Below are 21793 nucleotides of genomic sequence, written 5' to 3'. Positions count from 1 at the left end.
TGTTTTCAGCTTGATCCATGCAAGTTCTTTAGCCACGTTTTGAATGAAAACAACCACCAGCCGGCCAGTGTTGTGCCCTGTTTAATACGCACAAAATATACCAAATATATTTGGTTCAAAAAAAAAAAACAGAAAAGAACCAAGGCAAAAAGAGTCAAAATAATGAGTGATGCCTTAAAACAGACCGCTCTCATAGACGAAGAAATTTTAAACACAAAAAAGGTTAAAGTTATGTGGCAAATATATATTTAGTAAACTGCCACCTGTTTTTTTAGTTGGGTATGTATCACATTTTGTGCATTTTTGTTTTATATTTAGTACTATACAGTTCCGTGTTTTAAAATGTGTGCTTTGTATAATGTATTACATAAATAAAAACATGTCATTTTGTATATATATTGCAAAACCTGGAAAATCTTGAAAATACCCGAAAAAACCTGGAATTTTTTATCACAAATATAGTGGCCACCCTGAATGTTTTAAAGTATTTATGATGTAGCTAACCTATCCTAATTGACCATTAGTTTTCATTAGTTGCATATTTATTTACAATAAACAAAAAAAAAAAAACCGAAGATGCACGATCGGGCGTTTGCCTCTCGTCTGTTGAAAGAATGCTTGCCAACGTGAGTATTCGGGTATGTCCAGAAGGATGAGTGAATCGTAGGCTTCCCGCGTTCACCATTGTTGCTTGTTTACAAGTATGATTTTTTTTCTTTTTTTTTTTCGCGACGTAGTTGAACGACTACATCACGTAAAAAGAAAATTACGTGAGTTCCTACTGTTCATCCTTTTTCCCGGTTTGTTAGGTCAGGTCAGCTACATTATAAATACTTTAAAACTAAACACCATTAAAATTAATTTTTATTATTTTTAATGTCCGTTCATTTTGAAGTATTTATAATGTAACTAACCTTACCTAATGGAAAATTTATGTTATTTAGGCATTCACGCACACATGGCAAAACATAAAATGGCGTCTGTTGAATGATTACATAGGGCTTGTATTGCAAAATAAGAACGGCGATATCTCCAAAAGTAATTGGAATTTTTTATCTCCGCAGGCGGTTATGAAAAGAGGACGTAAAAGAGCATATAATGAAAGTTATTTTATATTTGTACGATTTTTTTTGGCGCTAATCCGTACAATACATATTTACCCAAAATTATATTTTAATATCCTACACACTAAGTTTTCAAATAAAAATACTATTACCATACTGCTAGTTAAAACCACTACTAAGGTTAATTATAACGAATGGCAATAATTGTATATTTATTTTTCCGAAAATTCTAATAATTGTAGCCAATTAGTGAAATTCATTTCTTCACCTTAAAACTGCTACCAAGCATCATAAATTTTTCAATAAACAACTTACCTGTAACAGCAGTTGGTTAGCTTTTGCTTTTATCTGCATTCAAGCATATCAAAAAGAACCTAGTTGCTAAAAATAACTATAAGCTCCTAAAAATGCTATAGAACGCTTGTTCATGTAAAAAAATAATGCTCAATATGTCATCCTCATCTCATTCCCATACAGATATAAAAATGACTCAATAATCAAGCTTACCTAACAAGTATGCCTGAACTGCCAATGGGACGTGTGCGAGGAGGGGGCTAGGTCCCGGGCACCTCCTGCACGCACCCCTTGTACCTGAGCACGACCGCCACCACGCCCTGCATGAACATGGCGAGGGCCGTGACGGCTGACCAGTAGGCGTGGAACACGTCACAGGTCACTCTCGCGCTTCCTCAGCTCCCAGAACTGCTGGGAGGCCTCGTGCCGCTGCACCGGCCGGCTGCCCTCCAGCTCCGTGCAGTCCAGCGGCGGCTGCTGGTGCGGGCTCTTGGTCCAGACGGGCAGCAGCCAGCGGTTGCCTGCGCACGCCGTCAAGCACCTGTGCCGCGTCGCCACGTATGACGCCCACTCAGGGAACTTCGGAACCTTTCGGTCCGGACTCCCAGTCCCCCCATCCACTTTTGATAGAACATTTACTTTTAATTACGAGACGCGGTTCTTCGCGGGACACTTCGCGTCGCGACTGCAGATGGACCATTTTGCGATTATCGGTGAGTCGACGAGACACTGCTAGACTTCCATCCGGCCGCAACCGACTATGTAGTCGCTTATATAAGGGATGCTATCCCTGTAATTTTTTTAAGTAGTTTAGTCCGTCTGCTTAGTACAAGAGTAATAGTTTTTTTCTTTTAAATTATTTCTTTTGAAATATAGTAAACAACCGCGCTCATCCGCGCATTCGCGGGATCCAGTTCCTGGCTGGCGACGCATCGGTAAATAGAAGCCAACTCCCCTGTCTGGTGAGTGACGATCCGCGACTTTCCTCAACCTCCCCTTAACTTTTCCGGGCATTTTCTGCCCCGTATACTGTCTGTGTCCTAGTTCTGATCAGTTTTGATTCGGACTGTTCCAGACAGGGTCCGAGAGCCGGACGCCGAATTGGCATTTTCATCTCCCTTCCACAACAGGACACAAGCGCCCTGGCATCATGTACCCGCGCGATCTCCGGGAAACGAAGCCCCGACCTGCGGCGCCACTGTATTGTTCAACCTTTTTTTGATCTTTCCTAAATTACGCCGTCAAACAAAGTTAATCATACAAACATAATTTCTGGACTTTTAAGTACATACCTCAACTGGAATAGTTTAAATATATTTGTATTTTTTGTAAATGAAACTTTTTATAATTTCATGTACGGCCAGCCCATAATTTTTTTTTTAATATACCTGAGAGCTGTTTAAGAATGTAATTAATATTGTACGTTAATATTTTCTTCTATCTGTTATAAATTTTCCTTTAATAAATTTGACGTGATTATATTCAGACGGAATCACACCTTGTTTCTGTTCATTTCCAATAACATTGTGAAACCTAAAAGATCCACCCAGCACAAAAATGGTAATCAGACCGTGGTTTGCGCCTACACATCAAAATAAGACATTGTACATCAAAAACATCACTAAAATACTACAATTTCACATTTTAACAATCTTCCAACGTACAATACGACGCCCTATTTAAAATTTTAAAATAGTCAAAGATAACGCAAAACAGTACAAAACAACGTATCTTAAAAAAAGCTAAAGAAATACAGAGATTAGAGAAAACTTTTTCTAATCTCTGGTGTAAACTAGATCAACGTATTGCCGTTGTATATTTTCTGTACCTAACGGGAGAGATAAAATCCAAAACACGCCTCATTTGTTACAAAAGTTGTATGTACAAATTTTGATTATTTAAAGGGTATCACATTTATTGGAATGACTGAATAATATAAATGAGGCGGTCTACGTAAAACGGGCGTATAAGCAAAAATGATGTTTTGAGAAAAAACAAAAAGAATATTTCATTGCTTTCTCCTGTTGTCATAGTAATTATTATTCCTGTAATTTAAATTTAATATAGATACTAGATCTATATGAAAACACAGTCAATGAGTTTAAAACAAATCAAACGAATGTGTTTTTTTTAATAAATAAAAAATGTTTGCCATGTTATATGCCCTTTTTAGCCAGAACACCTTTTTTATATAAAAAGGTTAGTAAAAAAGGCATAGTAAAGAGATCAAACCATATTTATTTGTTATAATAATAAAAATTGACATATAAAAAAGGGAAAAATTTAAAAGTTGGAAAATTGTTCATATCTGTCAAGAATAAATCAAAGAAAACAGTTTATATTCTACATTAACTCAGTTCGTTTGTTTGTCATTATGCTTTCTTACTTTATCCATTTTGAGAAATCATTGTTTCAATAAAGTCCACATCCTCTTCCTGTAAAAAACGGAATAAACATTTAACATCATTAACTTTAAGTTGGTTTACTTGTGGGTAAGGACACCTTTGAGTCGTAACGTTGCGAAAATCTCCAATCTGATGAATAGGCCGCCAATAACTGAACACTTCAAACTGTCCAGAAAAAGTTTTTGAACACAGCAGAGCACCATTTTGTAATGATTTGATTATGACATATTTCATGAGAGTAAATTTGATTTTATTTCTTGAGACAGGTTTCTTCAGAAATAAATTATTTAAAAAAGGTTCCCAGTCTTGCAGAAGTTCTGGATCCATAAGGACTTCAAAGGGTGAAGGGTTTGTTCTGCACTCTGACATTGCTGTTAAATAAGGCTTCGGATTTCCAATCACTTCATTATTTTTTATTTTGTTCCTGATCAAACCAAAGTTTCTATCGCATTGCGAGAAACTGTGTCCTCTAACAGGGAAAAGTTGCATTACATTTTTTTTAAATGTCCTTGCAAACCAAGAAGTGAACTTACACATTAGAAAATTTCTATTTTGGCCACCTGTGGCATCAGAAAGTAAAACAACTGTAGAAATATCAGGGAACTTTTCAATTTGCTTTTTTAAACAGTCATACAAGAAACAAATAACTGAATTAGGATTTTTAACACCATCACATTCAGTGAATGCGTAACAATAGCTTGAATCATCATTAAACACATGAATATTGAAGCAATAAAGCCAGAACATCCTTTTATAGAACTGGTTGTTAACGTTCAACTTTGGGATTGGATGGTTCTGGGAGTAATCAAACTCAAGAGTGAGTGTTGTTGAGTTTTCTTGCTGGCTTTTAGCAATGTAATCATTACGGATTTCCTTCCTCTTTAATGCCTTCCTTCTATGTAGTTCATACATGGGTTGGCAAGGATCATTTGGATTACTTTTTAACTTGTTTATGCATTCTTCACAAAAATCGCAAACATCAGTTTTTGGTTTTCGGGCAGCATAGGAAAATTTAGTTTTAAAATATTCATAGTAGGTCTTATACGACATTTTTAGATCCTTATTAGTTTGATTTTTGTAGTAGTCCTTGAACATTTCATATAATGTTTTAATGTTGAGCATACAGTTGTCAAAGTATAACAAGTTTGTTTTAGCTTTACAATAATGACTTTCATCATGTGGAATCGATTTAAGATGATCACCCATTAGCGAAATAACATCATCAGGAGTATTACGTGGTCTATTATCATGAGTACCTCGCTTTTCTTCGAAAGAATAATTGGACAGAAGTTTGCCCTGTACAATACGCAATCGTTTCTCTGAAATTTGAAATAAATTTAGTATAAACTTTCTACAAACGGATAGCTTACTTCCACCGACATAAATTACATAGTTCCATAAATTTTCTCTTGGTCTTTTTAAGTTTACAGTCTTTTTTTTAGGGCCTTCCGACTTTTCCATACACCGAGCCAAATAAGCATCTTGAAGGCTTTTTGATTGGCCGCAATAAAAAGCATCGAATACTTCAACCTGGTTTTCAAATGACACATTTTGATAGCATTTACTACTACAACAGTTTTCAATGACAGAATGAACTTTAGAATCAACACTTTTACCTTTACTAGTTGTATAGCCTAGGCCAAGAGAGCGTTTACGTTTCACTTCCTCATGAAATTTATTTTTCTGTTTGTTTATTATTTTTCTTGTTCTTTTCTTCTTAACTTGAACTATTTTACTTTCATCACTTTCATTAGAGTCACTCATTTTAACTATTAATAATATAAATAAGCAGCATCACACAGGACTATCAAAACATAACATAACCACAAAACAAGAAAACCTGACTGTGAAAACCAGCTGACATCACCTCACAAAAACAGGTGTACCAACTTCAATTTTCAAGATATTGCGATGAAACTTGCACCACTGAATTCTACACGAAATGGCGGATCAAATAAAGCGATCTGCGTAAAAAGGGCGTATGGACCCATACGCCCGTTTTACGTAGACCGCCTCAAATACTATGTTATAGTGAAATCATAATTGTTGATACTAAAGTAAATTTTGTGAAATCTATAGATGTAATAATAATATAAACATAAAAAAATAAATAATAGTTTAAAAAAACTAAAAACACGCTTTTATAGAAAATCCAACTAAAAAATAAAAAATAAATTTTAACAAATATAAATTAAGAATAGTGTAAATAAGAAAAAATGTACTTTATTATAAAAAAAGCGTGGGGTGCATGGTGTCAATAGTTAAAAATATTTTATGGACATTCATGAGTAGACAGATTAAGATTTTGATAATATCTTAAAAAGCACCCCACACTTTTTTTTATAATAAAGTACATTATTTTCTTATTTACACTATTCTTAATTTATATTTATTAAAAAAAATTTTTTAGTTTGATTTTCTATAAAAGGTTTGTTTTAGTTTTTTTTAAACTAGTATTTATTTTTCATTTTTAGTTTGATTTTTTTATTACATCAATTTTCTATTATAGCGAGTTTGACTAGATATTGGCTGTTTTATAAAATATATAGTTACGGTCGCGCTTGGCTGAAGTGCTTGGCGTCGCCGCGCTCGTTCGGCCTGTATGCACCCCCTTCCACCCCCATTCACTCCCTGGTATCTCGTATCATACTATCTCGCGACATCCTGACCGCAGCGCGCACCTGCCTCAGATCGAGTTGCTTAAAAAGGCCGCACTGCGGCATAAAAGGACTCAGACATGTTTATCGGCGCGTTTTGTGGGAACCCTATGCTTGTTGCGATTATCGGCGTTCTTTGAGCAGCCGCCACGTCCTTCGACAGGACTCACGACGCGCTTCTGGGCCTTTCGACAGCGAAGGTCGCGCGATATTTCGGAGACATTCCTGATTGTTCTGGACGGGAACCCAAGGGCTATATAAGGAGGTGGGGCCGACCTTCGAGTCAGTCGGAGTCTGAGTGGGGAGTTCTTCCGCGGCGGAGTTTCCGGGCGATAGTGCCGCGAGTGCGGCAGAGTGGCGAAGTCCTTGGACGAAGGTTCCAAGGCAGGAAGTGAGTGAGTTCAGTGGAGTCGGCCGCGACTGAGTTTCCGGGAGATAGAGTCGCGGGCGCGGCGGAGTCCCGAGGGAAGTTCCAAGTGAGGCTTCGAGTGGGATCTCAGTGAAGGGTGTGACGGCGGCGGAGTGCGGCGACGGAGTCCTGCGGCGGAGACCCACGAGGGGTGCTGCGGCGAGAGTTGCGCCAGAGGTGCGGCCCAGCGAGGTGTGCGGAACGAGTGTCTGGGGAATTGACATTTCTTTAAGTATAATTAATTATTTTCCAATTTAGAAGATTTTTGTAAGTGATAAGTAGTGGTAATAAATAAAACTGTGTGTGATAAAGATCTTTAATCGGGCTATCCTTTACGAACCCGCAGTAAATCGTAACAATATATTCGATATAGTGTGTTGAAGAACTATAATACACAATATTTTCAATATCCTACTAAAAATAATGATTTTCAATAAAATCGGGAAGTCATTGTTGTTTATTCTAAGTCGGTAACTTATTCGAGAAATGAGCAATTTGGGCGCCTGCTGCCTCCCTTGAATGAGATAGCCGGTTTTCAGTTTCCCTCTCCGAAATTTTCATCTTATTCAAAGTCGGTAACTTATCTGAGAAATAGGTGATCGGCGCGCCTGGTAGTTTCCTTTCTTGGGCTTGGTGCAAAGACACTACCAGTTTAGGAAAACAAAAAATTGCTAATCCTGATCATCCTAGTAGGGATAATGGGTCTGTTTAAAATATTGAATTATCATCAGTCCTTGATAAGTATGCCAAATTTTGAGTTAATCCAAAGTTTTGAAGGGGGTCAAAATCATGTTCAAAGATTCCGTTACATACTAACATACAAGGGCCATTGCCTCCTGCTCCCCCCCAAAAGTCTTATGGTGCGCGAAAGCCCTGGATGCACGTCAAAATGAAGTACTTTCATTGTACCAAATTTCGAAAACTCGGGGGCAAAGGACCTTTCCCCTGGGGTGGTGGGGGAGGGTTGAGAGGTTGAAGACCACGAATTGCTCGGAAGAGCTCGAAAGAGAATAAATTTTTGAATTTTTTTAAATTTCAGTGTTTCGAATCCCCCCCCCCCCCTCACACACACACGAAAACACAATGGAAGGGCCAGTCCCAGACTCATGGACATACAAAAAGCATAGTTATTGCCCATAGCAAAAAAGTAGGGTTATTTGTTCCTATGTACCCCCCCCCCCCTCCTTATTCACTTTTCGGGTTAAAGTAATAAAATTATTGTTTTGTCATCGGTCCTCGATTAATATACAAAGTTTGAATGAAATCTGGCCGTTTAAAGTGGGTCAAAATCGCACCCAAAGGAGTCGTTACAAACATACAAACATACAAACATACAGGTGAAGCTAAAATATAAAGCGTGTAATAATATTCTCTTCAAGAAAGTATATTGTTCACAATAATCATAACCCACTCACACTTTTAATTTAATTAAATGTCAGAATATTTAGTAGGCTTTGTTTATATTGCGCCAAAGACAAACTGAAAGAAAAGAGTTCGCACATGTGCGAAATGGTTTTCTTTACAATGTGCGAACTCTTTTATTTCAGTTTGTCTTTGGCGCGATATAAAAAAAGCCTGAAATTATATAAATTGACTAAAATCTTATTTTGCAAATTGAATAATGGAATAATTTTATAAAATTAGTGTTTTGTCATCGGTCCTCGATAAATCAACAAAGTTTAAATGAAATCTGGCCGTTTAAAGTGGGTCAAAATCGCACCCAAAGGAGTCGGTTACAAACATACAAACATACAAACATACAGGTGAAGCTAATATAAAGCGTGTAATAAGAGTTTCAAAGAAAACTCTTTGTGCTTTAATGGAAATATTTCAGTTCTTAACAATAAAATATAGAATAAAACTGACACCGTCCCCGCTGCCTGTCCTGAAGTTACGTTAATTAAAATGATATAAAGGAAATTCGGTCTCAAGGGCGGGGTTCCTGGCCTCGCGGCAGCAGGCAGGGACGCGTCGACAAAGGACCTCCCGGGCTGTTATGGCCTCCCAGGACGCCGTATTAGTGAAATACACACGTAACTTTGATTGTTTTATTCCGGTAGCACACGTTACAGAACATCACACAAGGCACTGGCACGTGACTGGCCGTATCGTCGTCAACCTTCACTCCGCCTATACGGCCCTCGAATGGCGGCACTGATTACATCTCACGGTGTTCCGAGGACTACTCCAACGAGGGGTGCAGGCTAACCTGAGTTACGGTGATGGCGGCGCGTGGCGCGGCAAGTCTGGAGCATAGCACGTGATAGTTCATGATACACTTACTACGTGAATCTGCTACTGTCTGTGCGGGTTTACAATTAACACTGACTTATACATGGATGTGATGATGACGACACACACTAATCCTAGCACGGCAAGTAACACTAAATAATTATGAGTACGTCCCGGACTCGAGGTGGGTTCGGTACCCGGACTTCTAATGATCACGTGATGCGAGATTGGTTCTCACAGTGGCGTGAGACACGTTTAAACTGGGAACGGGCGCGACGGGACCCAACGTGGTCTCTCGTTCACGTCCGTTGCACGTCCCAGGGGTTGAAGCGTTCGTAAGTTTAGTTACGCATTTGGCGCAATGCCGCCCTGCGTGGGCAAAGTTATAATTCTCCGTAGGGAGGTTTTATAGCGTGAGGCGCAGGCGCCTCGGCGGGCCGCCTTAAAACACAGGATTAAGTATTACGTTGAAAGACCTGTGGTCGGGTTGCACACTTTATCTAAGGACCACACGTCATGACGTACGGCCGGTTAGGGCTGACCGGGGAGCTGTTGAAAGAAGATTCGGAGATAATTACCTATTGATGCTAAACGTGGAAACTGGCGCGAAAACTGGATGCTCCCCGTGCGCGGGGCTGCCGGCCCTGGTGAGTGCTGGATGGCGACTGACTCCTCTCCCTGGCAACCGGGCCAGGGAGGGGAGGAAAACTCGCGGGAAAAACGACGGAGCGCGGGAAGGCGATGCCGGCCAGTTTTGTGAGCGGAAATATTTGACACAACCATTAATTAATTAAAGACAATTTTTATACTTATTAAAAGTTTTACTTTCTGTTTGTTAAATGAATAGATACCTGATGCGCATTGCCACACCCGGCCGGGCGCTTTGAGCGTTTAGATGGCCGTGACTGACATCACGCCGTTCGAGGCGCTGCACTAAGGCACATGCGCGGGCGTGTTCGTTGCACTAGCACTGACTCAGGTGTTGAGGACACATAGCGGCCTGTGCTCTCAGAGGGAGCACCGACGGCGGCATCAAAGTGTTGAATATGTAATACCTGTACCCTAACCATATTCCAAGAGCACAATAGGACACGGCCAGTCCCTTATTTTTAGGTCACTGATTTTAGGTGTCCTATCTGTTGTTGATTAGATCCATAACTGTATGTGTGTGTATGTATATATATATATATATATATATATATATATATATATATATATATATATATATATATATTCCTTTTTAATGAACTTTAACGGAACTTTTACGATTACAATTTCCCCCCTTAATATCTTAAAAATTAGCAAACATAAATATGGCCAAAAATTCATCGTTTATTATTGTACAACCAAAATTAAATACTTTATTTCACATTATAATTCCATAGTTTTAAAAAATAAGTTTAAATAACGATAAATTCCACGAAGTACAACTGTTTATAGCCTCGCACAAGTCCTCGTTTATTAAAACGGCTGCCGATCTGATACCTTACAGGGGTTCAGTTAGGACACGTTTTGGAATATGACCCGAGAGTTAGGGTACGGCAGTTGCTCAACAAGGCAGCGTATTTTCGCTACCTTACTCAAACCTCTTGGAATACTGCCCCTAGACCCAAATTCATTAAAAATCAGACCTAATTTCATAGTAACGCCACTATGAATTAAAACCCCCGCCCAAGGAAATTGCGACGCAGGAGTGCCCGAGTCACTCACTGTTGAGTGTAACATCAATATTGTATATGTATCTATGCTCTCTTGTCATCTATGGTCCAATGCTGATGTTCTTTTTTTTTTAATGTTAGAATATCTGTACTGAGAAGTGCCCGGTGTGACAGTATTAAATTAGGTGGAAAACCATTCGTAACTTTGATGACTGATATCCTGGAGTATAATTAACAGTGGTAGCAGAGCGTGGTTACTGCGGCTTCAATGCATTATGTTATCGCGAGAGAAATACTGTATAGTTCCATTTGCAGGAGAAAATTTTTCTGCTTGGGAATTTAGGGTCAAGAGTATATTGAGAAAAAATGGCGTGGCGAAGGCAATTGAAGATGATCGGTTTGCAGCGGATGACAAAAATCAAGCAGCCGAGGCTCGGGCACAAGCTATTTTGATAGCAGCTGTTGCGGATAGCCACTTAGAATATTTACGCAATGAAAACTCCACATTCGCCATGTTTAAAAACTTGGAGGACAATTTCAAGAAAAAAGGAGTGCGAAGTAAACTTTTCTTGCGCCGACAATTGAATACAATGAAATATAATGAACGAAATTCGCTCATGGAACATTTCGTACAAATGGAAGAAGTTTACTCCAAATTGAAAGACGCTGGTAGTGTACTGTCGGAAGAAGAAAAAGTAAACTATATTTTACTCTCAATGCCTAAATCCTATACAAGTATAGTCACTGCATTAGAGGTTATGGAAAACCTAACCATGAACTTGGTCAAGGATCGCCTCCTAGGGGAGGAGGAGAAACGGAAGAAAAGTGGAGGTGAAGAGAATGAAACTGGAGGTTATGCCTTTTTCTGCTATTCATGTGGAAAAAGGGCCATAAACAATACCAGTGTCGTGTGAAGTTACGAGGATCAAGTTACAGAAGTCCAGATGCAGTACAACCGACAGAGGGGTCATCCCGAGGAGCGAAGCAAACAACAGGCAGAAATTACAGCAGCAACTACAGCTTTGGAAGAGCAACAAGTAAAGGCAGGTTCTCTGGCGCAAGAAGAGGTGGGCCAGCTAGATCATACATCGCAGAAGAAGATAGTGATTCAAGTCGAGTGGTGTTTTTGGCAGATGAGTTTAGAAATGAAAGTGAACAAAAGGAAGGTAGTAAAATTGTTTTTTGTGTTGATTCGGGAAGTTCAGTTCATATTGTGGGAGAGAAAGGGTTTTTTTCAGATTACATAGAGCTAAGTGCACCAAGACGAATATGTGCTGCTAAAAATGGAGTCGAATTGGAAGCTGTTGGTATTGGGAATGTAAAGGTATGTGGTTACAACTATAATAATGATCCAATTTATTGTACTATCACAAATGTGTATCATGTCCCTGAGGTCAGAAAAAACTTGCTGTCAGTTTCAAAATTGGAAGAAAAAGGTATGAAAGTGTTATTTGATAAGGGCTGTGTAAGGATTTTTTTGCACAACAAGTTGATCTTGTTTGGTTGTAAGCAAGGCTCACTATATACAGTTGAGATGATATTGGATGGTCCAGAGACAAACTATTCATGTACTCAAAAGGGGAATGTCAATGAAACTGAATCGGTTAATTTATGGCATAGACGCCTTGGGCACTTAGGATATTCAAATTTGAAACTGTTGTGGAAACATAATTTGGTTGATGGTTTAAATGATATAGCAAATGTAGATAGTTTCAACGCAATGTGTGAACCTTGTATCTTAGGGAAAATGTCTAAACTACCTTATAAAGGAAAATATGATAGGGCAGTCAAACCATTAGAAATAATCCATACTGATGTGTGTGGTCCTATTAGCCCAACATCTTGGGATGGATGTAATTACTTTGTTACATTCATTGATGATTACACACATTTTGTTGTAATTTACTTGATAAAAAATAAGAGTGAGGTACTGGAAAAATTCAAAGATTTTTTCTATTATGCAACCAAACATTTTGGTGCAGATATCTTGAAATTGATATCTGACAATGGAGGAGAATATGCTAATCAAGAATTTAAAAGGTTTTGTAGTAGTAAGGGTATTAGGATGGTGTTCACTGTACCCTACAATCCCCAATTAAACGGAGTGGCAGAGAGGTTCAATAGAACCTTAGTTGACAAAGCAAGAACTTGCTTGGTTGAATCTACTTTGCCTAAAGATATGTGGGGAGAAGCGATTTATTTTGCAGCTCATGCCACAAATAGAAGTCCAACCTCAGTTCATAGCAAAACACCTTTTGAATTGTGGGAAGGTAAAAAACCTAACTTAAGTAAACTCAGGGTATTTGGTAGTAGTGCATTTAATCACATTCCAAAAGAAACACGATCAAAATTAGACCCTAAAGCACAGAAGTTAGTAATGGTTGGCTATGGCCAAAGAGGTTACCGCCTGTGGGATAAAGAGCAGAGGAAAATAACAATTGGAAGGAATGTGATATTTGATGAGAGTATACCTAACTTAGTACCAGAGACTAAAAAAAACACAATCAGAAATTCATGAATTACCTAACAGGGACTGGACACATGTAGATAACGGCGTAGGTATGGATGTAAATAAAGAGGTTCAACAGAGTGAGGAACATACAGGTATGGACAAATCGAATGCAAGAGGTTTAGGAAAAAGGGCAGTAGTTAGACCCAAACGATTTGATAATTATGTAGAATATTTTTCAGACAGTGAGGATGAAATTTTGTTTGCTATGTGTACTTCATATCAGGATAACATACCGTTGAGGTATGAGGATGTAGGTAACATGGAGGATAGTGATCAGTGGTATAATGCAATAAAAGAAGAAATCAGTGTATTAGAAGATAATCAGACTTGGGAAGTAGTTCAAAAACCTGAGGGAATTAAACCTATTGATACTAAGTGGATTTTTTCAAAAAAGATATTTGGTGATTCATGTCTGTACAAGGCTCGTTTAGTAGCAAGGGGGTTCCAACAAGAAGGCTTATTAGAGGATAGTTATTCACCAGTGTTGAAATTACAAACTCTGAGGATATTGTTGTCAATTGCAGTTCAACGTGATTATCACATACATCAAATGGATGTAAGAGCAGCCTTTTTGTATGGTGAAATAAAGGAGGAAGTGTATTTAGAACCTCCGGTAGGAATAGAAGTAAACCAGAATTGTGTTCTCAGACTTAAGAAATATATGCATGGTCTTAGGAGGTCTCCCAAGTGCTGGTATGAGAGATTTTCAAAGTTTGTTACAGATCACGGGTTTAAACGTTCTGAAAATGACTATTGCTTATATGTGAATGTAGATGTTTACATTCTTTTGTATGTTGATGACATATTAATTCTAAGTAATACAATGGAAAAAATAACGTGGGTTAAGAAAATTTTGAGCTCAGAGTTTAAAATGAAAGACATGGGTTGTGAAAATTTGAGATATTTAGGTATTAATATTTGTAAAGAGAGAGATGGTTTGGTACTTGACCAGAGGGACTATTTAAAGAATGTATTAAAATTGTTCGGAATGTATGAAAGCAGGTCGGTGCAGACACCCATGGAGGTTAATTGTAAATTGTCAGAATCTGAAATGATTGATATGAGGCTAGAAGTCAAGTGCAGGTCATGTATTGGTTCTCTGATGTTTGCCTCAGTTGGGTCTAGACCTGATATAACAGCTGCAGTGTCTTACCTAGGACGTTTTCAATCAAAACCCAGTGAACTATTGTGGAACAGCCTGAAACGGGTGCTAAGGTACCTTAAGGGCACACTTCATTATAAATTGCGTTACAATAAAACTGAAAAAAATTACCCTTTAGTAGGGTATGCTGATGCTGACTTTGCGAGGGAACAAGACAGAAAATCAATTTCAGGATATGTTTTTAAGGTTTATAATAATACAGTAGTGTGGCGTTCAAGGAAACAGTCAACAGTTGCCTTGAGCACTACTGAAGCTGAGTTTGTAGCACTATGTGAATCTGTGATGGAAGGGTGTTGGATTAAAAAGATACTAAATGAAATAAATATTAAGTGTGATACTATGATAGTGTATGAAGACAACATTAGTACCATAAAAGCAGTGAGCAGGTGGGATCAAAAACGTCTGAAACACATAGACGTAAAAATGAATTTTGTAAAACACAAAGTTGAAGGAAAAGAGGTGGTGCTTAAATATGTTAACACAAAAGACCAGCTAGCTGACATTTTAACTAAGCCACTAACTGCTGAGGTATTTAGAGTATTGTTGAAGGAGTTAGGATTGTATTAGTCATATGTTATGACATTATATAAGGTTAATATTAAAAGAATTGTATCATGAAAATGTCAAGTGGAAAATGTAAGTTCTGTTTTTGTATATACTGTTACATTCGAAAAAAAAAAAAGAAAAAAAAAAAGAAAAAAAAACATAATCATTGGGGAGGAGTGTTGAGTGTAACATCAATATTGTATATGTATCTATGCTCTCTTGTCATCTATGGTCCAATGCTGATGTTCTTTTTTTTTTTAATGTTAGAATGTCTGTACTGAGAAGTGCCCGGTGTGACAGTATTAAATTAGGTGGAAAACCATTCGTAACTTTGATGACTGATATCCTGGAGTATAATTAACACTCACGTGCAGGGGCGTAGCCAGGGGGGAGGGGGTTTAGGAGTTCAACCCCCCCCCCCCCCCCTTAGCTAAATCTTTAATTTATTTCTTATTCATCACTCAAACAAATTTAATATTAAAATTAATGCAATTTTTACCATTACAATATTTAAATTTAAGTACCGAAAATGGCTAAAATAGCACTATTTTACACCTTAAAATCCCAATTTTCCCGGGGGAGGACCCCCGGACCCCCCCGCCTTTAATACGGGGGGGGCGGCGGCGGCATGCTTCTTAACGCCCCTCATACACAAATCCTGGCTACGCCACTGCTCACGTGTGAATTTATCAGTTTGTGAGTGCCTCATTGCGGCCTTCAGCCTTAATTAATTATAGTGTTGTGTTAACGTAGATATTACCTCCCTGTTTTCTTATGTGTGACTAGCCACTAGAGCAAGCAACGAACAGTCTCTGGTGTGACTTTTAATATTTAAACTTAATTTACGTAATTTTACGAACCCTAATTATTAAAGAGTATCTTTAAATCAGATTAGTTATTAATATTTAATGTGTAGATTTAGAGCTGCTCTTAGCTTGTTGTTATTAAAATAATTTCCGAATAACGGAACTTTAGCAACTTTGGCGCTTGAGAATGCCGAGAACTTCCCTCGCGCCAAGAGCAAATGCCAGTACTGTGCGACTCGCGGACCAGGGCGGACGTGCGTACCACGGGGAGCCATCATCCTTTGTCGACACCGAACCGTACTTCTAGTAAATACAGTCATTCAACCCAAACCTTTTTCTATGTTATATTAACTCACAGTGCATCCCCGGTCTTTTTTATGGTGTAGGGCCTAACTCAGCCGCTTAATTATAAACTCCCTGGGCAAGAAATTAAACGGGGCAGTTCAACTTATGGCACCGGCCGACTCCCGCTACCAAGGAACTTTCACTACGGTCGAGTGCACAGGCGCCGACGACAGCTAAGTGTAAACTTTATAACTGATTTAACTGCGGGCCGCGATTCACACAGGTGAATTCGGGCGGCGCCACCAAGTTAGCAATTTTCGGGATTGGCCATCTCCAATCAACCTCCCCCTTAAACTCGACTGGCCTGAGGGTTTAAATAGTGACAGTGCGTCAGAGCAGTCATATTGAACTAATTGTAATTTTAGTAGGGTAATTCTTAGTGCGAAGTGCGAGTGTAATACAAGTGTAATGAATGCCGTCACCCGCGGTCTCGCGATCGAGACTCGGGGCGGTCCTAGTGGTTTGAGTGGCTCTTAATGAAATCTCCGGCGGGCGCCAGGTTAATTTGAGTATTAACCGAGGTGGTCGTGGGTTTTTGCCCCTGCGTGTTCCACTAGGATCGGCGGCTGTTGGTGGTGGAAGGGAGTTCCTGCTTTTAATACGCACTGGCCCTAAACAGTGTAGAGGACTGTTTCCTAACTGTTCAGGGGGCGTCTATGAAATAAAGAACACGTTAATTAGGTGCTGGTTTTTAATCCCGCATCTCACAAAGTGTGGATGGGCACAAGTTATACAATTACACTGGACAAATATGCTAACACTACACACACTCGCACTGAATAATTAATTACGTGTTACGTTGCGGCACTTGCAAATAAGATCCCTACATGGGCTTGGGGGTCCTCGAAGAGTTTGAGTGGGTTAACGGCCACTCCCGTGATAAACTGGAATTAGCTTCGTGCCCGGGCTCACCTGTGTGAGTCGCGGGCCCACGAAGGTAATATTAAGAGAAAAGTCTTTACGTTTGTAGCCGGCAGGCGTCTGCTCGACGAATTAAATTAAGTTCTGTTCGCGGGAGTCGGCCCGGACCGTAAGGTGACTGCGTCGCGAACCGTTGTTGCGCGACGAGCAAAAATTAATGCGGCCGGGTTAAGCCCTGCACCGGAAAAGGGCACGGGGGCACGCGGGGAGAGGAAAAAAGAGGTTTAATGAATTATAATATTTATTATTTACCAGTATGAAGAAATCAGTAGCACAAAAGTTGAAGTCTCCCCGCGGGATCACGTGTCCACCCCGGCCCGTGAGTAAAACTCTACTGCCTCTTTGTGCCGTCTTAGGTGGGGGGGGGGGGGGGGGGGGGAGGAAGCGTCATGACGCGCCGAACTTTCTAATGTGCCGTTATTCCAAATTTATAATTATAATTAGACATTATGATTTCTAGAACCCTCGTAACTTAATGACATCTGTCTGAATTAGTTGGCGGAAGGCCTATAATAATAATACATAATAAAATTGAGATTAATAATATTTGAAAATAGAAAGTCAAGCTGGAGAATGTCTGTCACTTGTTGACTACTCCAGTGGCTATTTGCAGGTGAAAACGGGGAGGTTAATTAGGTTGATTTATGCTGTTGTTAATTATTGGCGGAAGGCCGCAAGGGATGTTCCGAACGTTTATTAATTGCGGTTTCCCACAGGGAAAACCGCTGCACCCCTACGACGCACTTTCACTCTTAAGGGTTGTTTTGATAATTAAAAATCACTTAATTCCTCCCAGTAATTAACGAAGCATAATAGCTGTTTGGTGGAGTTGGCATATGGGCGTAATCTATTTAAACACTTACCGACGTCGACGGCTGGCTTGACTCACGTGACCTGGTCTAGGGTTGCGTTCCGTTAGCGGGGTTTAATACTGGCGGGTGGAGGCCGGGCTTTATGGCCTTCGGACGGACGACGACATGTATGTGTAATTTGCGACTGTAATTCATTCAGCTAATTAAAAGGCCACTCCGCACCCTCCGAGCGCGATGTGCCAACGACCATCTAAATCTCGAGTTCATGTGTGTTATTGAATTGAGCATCCCTACACCAGCTAGGGGCCCCTCCAACCACGAACTCTGCCGACGGTCCTAGCGGGCCACATAGGGGCAACACACCCACAAGACCCACATTTGATTAGCCGCTGTGCTAACCTGGCGCCCTCCCAGAATGTAATTTCAATAAGAGCCAATTTCCCGCTAGGATACACGCCTGGTCTCGAACACGAGAACCCGGACGACTGCAAACTGAAGAAGACTGAATTTGCCTGAACGACTGAAAACTGTTCCAATTTACTATTTAACCTGCAATATATATACATATATATATATAAAAAACAAACAAGGAGTCTAGCAAGATGGCGGTGTGTGTTAGTGGTTTGTATTTAGTTGTGGTGAAAATAAAATACATTATCCGGCAATAGATGTTGTTGAGTTTATACATCAAAACATAATTTATATATATACAGTGGCGTAGCCAGGATTTGTGTATGGGGGGTGTTAAGAAGCATGGCCCCCCACCCCCCGTATTAAAGCGTTTGGTCCGGGGGTCCTCCCCCGGGAAAATTTGGATTTTAAGGTGTAAAATAGTGCTATTTTAGCTGTTTTCGGTACTTAAATTTAAATATTTTAATGGTAAAAGTTTTATTAATTTTTAATATGAAATTTGTTTGAGTGATTAATAAGAAATTAATTAATTATTTGGTGCTAAGGGGGGGGGGGGGGGGGGTTTGAACCCCTAAACCCCCCCCCTGGCTCCGCCCCTGTATATATATATATATATATCCTATTTTGAAACAATAATTACCGGTTCATTGTTTACGTAAGGAAAATTCCTGAGTTTATATGATGATAAGGGTGTAGACTAAGATAGTAATATTAGTATTGTTTAAAATTAGTCTAATCATCAAAGATCTTTTCAATAAATTCTACATATTAAATATTGAGAGCTGAAAGTAATACAACATTTTTGTTTATAACAAATTATAACTACCATAATTTATAGCTGTGTTTTGACGTTGTATCTGCTCTTTATTTAAAGAAAAACCCGGGTCACATTCCAATCCGTGTCGCAACATTTCATCATGGTCATTGTAGTGCCACTACTCGGTACCAGATGGCAGTTGTGAATATTAACAGACAATGTATTATAGTTATTTTAATATATGTTATGATTGTAAATATTTATGAAGACTATTAAGTATCGACGTAAGTACGTTTGTTAGCCATGTAAGTAACATTGTAAATGCAAAACATCCAAAAGAATAACAATATGTAATATTTTAACACGAACAAATGTAGAAAAGAACTTTATTAATTACTGGCCGAAAATTGATTTGTAACACATTAAACCCTCATAATAATAATAAGTACTTTTAGATTCCGCGCTAATTTTAGATCGGAATGTTAACGAACATGTATCCGTTGCTTCTAAAACCTGGAATTGGGTTGTTACTAGCGATGGGCAGAACAGATCTTTTGACCGAATCGGTTCTTTTGGATCAGTTCCGTGAAATGATTCGTTCAGGACGATTCGTTCATCTCGGTCAATTCGTTCTTTTCTGTGTATGGGATCTGCCTCTCTAATCAGGTGTCGTAACTCGTTCTTCCTTTAGAGTATTACGTACGTGTTTTTGTATTTGAATTTGAACATTGCTTTCCGTAGCCAGTGAATCACAGTTGCGTATATGAAACAATATTATTTATATTTTATTACTTTTTAAGTTACAAATATTAATATATAGGCTATTTACACTCTAGTGACAGTAAAGTGTTTACATGTAGACCAACACATTTAGAGAAAAAAGACAAAAATCTAATACTACTACTGCGATTCAGTATGAAGAGAAACAAATGAAGTACATTAATTAACCCAAAAATGGTAAGTGTGAACATTTGTAGTTACTTTCCCTGTTATTTTTTAATTCATACGTTTTTTTTTTTTTTTAGTTTTTTTTCTTCCAAATTTGTGTATGTGAATGTGAAAAAGCAATTTTAAACCATTACTTAACAGTTGAAATTTTCAGGTATAGATACTTTTCATGTTACCCTATTTTATTTGATCAGTTATCGTTTGCTCTTGTGAACATGCGCACGCTGTGATTACTAATTCTTCAGACTCCTGACGTCATGAATCATTTCACGAACGAATCAGACCGGGCGCGTGGCCGGTTCTCTCATCTCGTTCTCTCGTTCTCTCCGCGTTTTCGTTCTTCCGAATCTTTCAAGGTACCGGCTCTCAAAGAGCCGGTTCTTTACATCGCGAACGAATCGCAAGATTTCGTTCTCTCAAAGATTCGTTCTTTTTGAACGAATCGTTCACGAACGACCCATCACTAGTTGTTACAGCAAGTATCGGTTTCTGTTCTAACCTGTAACTTATACAGTAATCTTTGATACTTTGTATCAGAGCAGTAGCGGTCCCAGGGAGCGACAAGGTATAGAAGAGTCTAGCGACAGCAATACTACCTTCCTGCAACTGCCGCACCGCTTACGCTCGTTCCGGGGCCGCTCAGCGGCGCTATCATCTAAATGTAAGGTTGACGGTTCGAATCCCGGCAGGTACGAACTTTTTTTGTACTTGTAAAAATAAATACGATCACGTAACATTTCAAAAGTAATAAATATATTTGAATAATGAATGCAAATAAAAGTATATTTATTAATTAAATTGTAATTTTCAGGTAAGGACATGATAACTAATGGTCAATTAGGTTAGGTTAGCTACATTATAAATACTTTAAAACTTTGTGGACGGTTGATTTGGTTAGGATAGCTACATTAAAGATACTGTGAAATCATGTAAACTGTTTCCTAGCGCTGGAGAGCTACATATTAAAAAGTTATTTGCTAAGCAACCATAAAATGATTTTACAGTAATTTTAATGCAGCTATACTTACCTAATATAACCAACCATCCACTAAACAGTCTATGTGGCATTTTTATACTGGAGAGAAAAAACGCGCGCTTAAAAATAAAAAACATCCAGGGGGTAGGCGCTCCCGATCGGCTAACTTCGGAAAGGATCGGCATTTGCGGCCAGTTGCAGGAGGGTAGCATTGCTGTCGCTAGACTCTTGTCAAGGTATCAGCATTCTCGTTACAGAATACGTGTGTATATGGAGCGGGGGGGGGGGGGGGGGGGGGGGGGGGACACTTCATAGGGTATAGCAAACGCATTTTTCTAGTTGCTATACAGCTTTATCCAACATCTGAGCACAAAAATATTATAATCAAAATACCACGTTGATTAAATAATTATTACTTTTGTTTAAACATTTTATCAAATTTATGGCATAAATCGATATTGTTGAAATGAAAATAATATATTTACGTAAATAAAAATAAACGAGTTTTCGTAGGCACGTTGAACCACTTGTTTATCCATCAACACCATAATTAATGGCGTCGGCGTTGAATTAAGTGATATTAGGTTAATAAAAAATTTCTAAGGAAATTTTGTTTCAATCATGTTGAAATAGTAATCTCGTTAAATAATATCAATGATTTCATGAACTGCTTTATAAATCACTGTTATGAAACATGTCTGATTCAGCTACGTGTTGTGTTAACTACTGCTACAACAAGAGAAGAGATAATAATAATTAACTTTACTTTAAGTTTCCGCTTGACGAAACTAGGTATGTGTAAATTATTAAAACGAAACAAAATAAAAGTTTTGTGTAATTAAAATAGTGATGAGCATTTTGTTTTCATGCCCTACAGA

This window comes from Bacillus rossius, chromosome 13, assembly GCF_032445375.1.
Source record: "Bacillus rossius redtenbacheri isolate Brsri chromosome 13, Brsri_v3, whole genome shotgun sequence".
Classification (NCBI taxonomy): domain Eukaryota; kingdom Metazoa; phylum Arthropoda; class Insecta; order Phasmatodea; family Bacillidae; genus Bacillus; species Bacillus rossius.
The sequence above is the reverse complement of the archived record's forward strand: the minus strand, read 5'-3'. Positions refer to the sequence as shown.